General features: G+C 37.6%; 1 pseudogene; it reads right to left on the bottom strand.

The window, feature by feature from the left end:
- Positions 1-1,808, bottom strand: part of LOC116851828 — an 11,344-nt pseudogene extending 9,536 nt beyond the window's left edge.
- Between the last annotated feature and the right edge of the window lie 2,987 nt (positions 1,809-4,795).

A 4,795-nucleotide genomic window follows, 5' to 3' on the forward strand; every position in this document is an offset into this window, starting at 1 on the left:
TCTTAAAAAATCAGAATTTACTACTATGGTCCGCCATATTGCATCCGCCATCTTGAATTTCGGAATTCTAATGTTAATTTCGTAATCAGTGAGTCCAAAAACCTTTATGTTAGAAGTTTTAAAATAATCCGTTGGAAAACAGTAAAATACGCTACATGCGCCATATTGAATCCGCCATTTTTGAAAAAACCTAGGGTGATGGAGCAAAACGGGACCTGGATTCGGATTCAGGGGCTCAAAATACATACCGGAAACCTACTCCGGTCCGAGTAAATTTTTGAAAATTTTTTTTTGTAGACCTGTGTTATCTATAATTCTAGCTTCTGGATCAGGATCTTCATTATTATGTATAGGTTCAAAAAGTTCTAAATCGTTCACATTTGCTAAATTGTGTAAAACACAACAAGCATGTATAATTTGTACCATGCGCATAATGTTTCGTAATTTTAAATGATATAGTTGCCTGAATCTCTGCTTCAAACAACCGAATGTATTTTCCACTACTACACGGCATGAACTCAAGCGTTGATTGAAATTTCTTTGCGCTCGGGTTAAATGTCCATTATCTCTGTATGGAATCATTAAATATTGTAAACAAGGATATGCACTATCTCCAAGCAAATAAGATCCTCCTAAAATTTTAATTTAGTACATTTTAATTACGGAAGAACCATTCTATTGATTCTAGAAGCATGACATTTTTATATTTAAAGATAATTCATAGGATCTCTAACCTGTGCAAATTTCTTAAAGAGACTCATATAAAAGAGAGTTCCGGAAAACCCTTGCATCATGAACTGATCCTGGAAAACCAATAAAAACGTCTAGAAATTTCATTTTGTGATCAACTATGCCTTGCATGTGTATGGAAAAATATTGCTTTCTATTTATGTATGAATTAGGATCTTGCTCGGGTTTGTGAACTCTAATATGTGTGCCATCCATTGCACCTGGAAATAAATATTGCATAAAATTTTTGTTTATAATAAACGTTTAATGTAACAAATAAATTGTAACTTACCAATAATTCCAGGAAATCCTTTTTCCTGTAGAAAATATCTCATTGTCGCTTGTTTTTCCTCTAACGTAGGAAATCTTATTATCTCTGGCACTATTTGCATTAAAAATGTTGTAATCCTTGTAATAATAACATGCAATGTATTTATTGTAACTGCAAACCGATCAGCGACATCCCGATATCCTACACTCTCATAGCCGAGGAACCATAAGTCTTAAAATATGTTTTTTCGGTGTTATTAACTTATATCCTGCGTGTTCTGTAATTTTTAAAACACATATATAAAGGGAGAAAAGCTCGAAAATTATTAATGTTTCATAATTATCTAAATTAAATTATTTTTAATATTAATGATACAATACCTTGCAAAGATATAAAAATGTCTGATCTTTCGAAATATGCAATAAGTTCATAAGTAACACCTCGGGACAAGCGAAAGTGCATGACAAAATCTTTGTTTATATAATTTCCAACCACGTTTTCTACGTAATTTTCTGTTTTAATACGCTCTAAACGTCGTATACCATCAACAGCATCTTGCAATAAACGTAGTACTTCATCTGAAATTAAAGTATTAAAATTTAATATCTCATTAGCATTTATAATATCACAAAATAAACATATATATATAAAAGAAATATATATTTTCCTTACCTCTATGATGTTGAACTGCATAGAAATGCGGTATAGCCATTATAGGTAATACTGCTTCATCTTAAATATTAAATAAATATTTGATAAAAGTAGCAGAGTTATAAATAAATAAATAATATTAATTAATGCATACCTGCTAGATCCTCCATTTTACTTTTCTCTGCACTTCATCATTCGAGTTAAACGAAACAATTAACTAAATCGGTTATTACACTTTTTAAACCCACTAGGAACTTACTAAAATATAAGTGCAACGAATGCAAGTAAAACGAACAAATCTATTATCTAAGGCTCCAGAACCTTCTATGGTGAAATGTTATAGAGATGTGAGCCCATATCTTAAACTGCTCTACCGAGACGATAGACCTTTAGGTGCCTCCATTCACTACGATACGTATTCCTACCTTCCTAAGATAGATCTGTCTTCCGGTTTGAGAATGAAAGATGCACAAAATCCCAATATTGAAAATGTCTCGTCCAAAAGTTTCCTCTACTCGTTGCGCCCATTTCTAGACCGCGACAGGATTCTTCGCGTCGGAAGACGTTTGCGTAACTCTCCGTTTTTTCCGTCGCGTCGACAACCGATAATACTCGCGCGGCATCCTTTAGTTAATCTCATCATCGAGCAGGCTCATACGCGTGCCTTACACGCCGGGATTCAGCTCACATTGAGCACTTTGCGACATGATTTTTGGATCTTACGGACGCGCAGTTTGATCCGAGCGATAATTCACCGGTGCGTTGTCTATACGCGGGAACGAGCGGCGATTCCTTCGCAATTAATAGGAGATCTTCCCGCCTACCGCGTTACCGCTCCTTCACGAGTCTTTTTTGCGGTTTAGATTACGCGGGACCATTGTTCGCGCCTCCGCTGGGAATTAAAACTCGTAAGGCATACATCGCCTTATTTATTTGTCTCGCCATCCGTGCGATTCACCTTGAATTGGTCACGGATTATTCCATCGCTTTCTTAAACGCGTTCTCTCGATTTTGCGCCCGTCGAGGTCTTCCTGATTCTATGTATTCCGATAATGGCACGACATTCGTCGGAGCAGACCGGGAACTCAACGTCGTTTATCATTCGGCTGTCCGAGACTCAAATTTTTAAAATAAAACCGCGAGCGATAAAATCTCCTGGCACTTCCTCCCTCTTTGTACGCCTCATTTCGGAGGCATGTGGGAGGCTGGAGTCCGAAGCATAAAATACCACCTACGGAGAGTCGTGGGAAAGCACACTCTCACGTTCGAAGAGCTCACTATTCTATTTTGTCGCGCCCCTGAATTCGCGTCCGATCGCTCCGCTTTCTGACTCGATCGACGATTACAATGTTCTGACCCTGGGTCACTTACTTATCGGGTCCGCGATCACTACAACTCCAGAGCCATCCGTCCTCAGTCTCAACGAGAATCGGCTTTCTCGATGGCAAATGGTTCGTCGGATGACTGAGATTTTTTGGAAAAAATGGTATACCGACTATGTGAATACATTGCAGCAGCGAAGCAAGTGGCGTGTCGAACAAGTAAATATCAAAGTCGGATGACTCGTTCTTCTTCGCAATTCTGCGTTACCTCCCTGTAAGTGGGAGCTCGGTCTGGTGACTCAGTGCCACCCCGGGGCGAATAATCTTACACGCGTAGTAACTGTCCGAACCTCTAATTCGGAGTATCGCCGACACATCGTGAAACTTTGTCTACTTCCAGTCGATTGCGAACAGACTAAATGTAACTAAGATGCGACTCGTCTTATCATTGCGTGCGTTTCCGTTCTTTTCTTTATTTTGTTTTATTCATTTATGTTCCCTTTTTTTTCTTTATCATGTCGTTCAATTGCGCTTATCATTACTTCAACTAGGATAATCTCGTTTCGTTTCAGCTCAATGCAATGGACACTCGGTTTAACAATAGTAAAGTAATTCACGCCGTCCGTCCAAATTATTTATTTATTTTGTCAATGCGTTTGAAACGTTGTTTCAAGGCGGGCGGCATGTTTAGGATCGAAAAAAGAAGAGAGAGAAAGAAAGGGACAATGCGTTTATTATTGACATCGCGTTCGGTAATTTTCTGGAGGACTCTCGAAGCTTTCAATAGCGAGCTGTGAGATTCTTCCAAAATATTTAGTGGCCTTAAGTCGTTGCGATCGATCCGATCAATCACGTGGCAACTGCGTGATCTCGGCTCGATTCGCTCCTCGGCCGACGCGCTTGCCGAACCTGACGTGCGTTGATTCGGCACATAAGAACCACGATTATGTAAACATACGTTTTAGCAACCGATTTTAGCAACGGTGATACTCAAATTCGAAAGCGACCAATACCGTCTCGCCACCGTCGGCCGTTAAACAGTTAAATAGCTCGCAAACTCTAAGACCAGGCAGACTGCGAATAATTTTCAAACAACAGTTACAACGAATAATTTTCAAGTAATAGTTTTTCTGTCGAAGTATCGCACGTTCTCTATTTCTCAATTCCACGTTACACTTTTTTCACTCTCAGGAATTATATTCCGCGTGCTTAACTCGTGCTTTGAAAGCACAAACGTTGATTTTGTTAACGTTTGTTGTTAATTAAGGAAGTAAAGAAACTTGACTAAAACCCAAGATATCTCGTCTGCATTCTTACTATGAGTTCATTTCCTAATTTGGAAAAGACGTTGGCTCCTCTTGACGCCAAAAATCACGGCGCTATAATTGCGTGCGTGAAATGTGTGGCTTCACTCCCGCAAATCCACGAATTCAACGTCGAGGTAAGGAGAGTCACATACAAGCAAAGTTCCCTTATAGAAATATCATACTAAGAATCATTGATTAATTACTTATTTTCAGTATTAAAAGTACAGTATTTAGTAATATTCTGTGATTCAAATACAGCTTTTAGTACTCAAGTATTTCAATATTTAATGTTACAAATCCTACCTTATAATTGAATTCAATACTTAAATATTGATATGTAATACTTCGTCCAGTGATAAAATACGCAGAACATTGTCAATATTTAAATACTAATATATAATACTTTGCTAAGTGATGAAATACTTACGCAAAGTACTGTTAAGATTAAAAGTATTAACCCAGACAGCATACAATATTAGTAAGTTATTAGATAAATATTTATAAATATTTATTTT

The sequence above is a fragment of the Odontomachus brunneus genome, unplaced genomic scaffold (assembly GCF_010583005.1).
Source record: "Odontomachus brunneus isolate Ranch 3 - 2012 unplaced genomic scaffold, Obru_v1 Obru_scaffold_192, whole genome shotgun sequence".
Classification (NCBI taxonomy): domain Eukaryota; kingdom Metazoa; phylum Arthropoda; class Insecta; order Hymenoptera; family Formicidae; genus Odontomachus; species Odontomachus brunneus.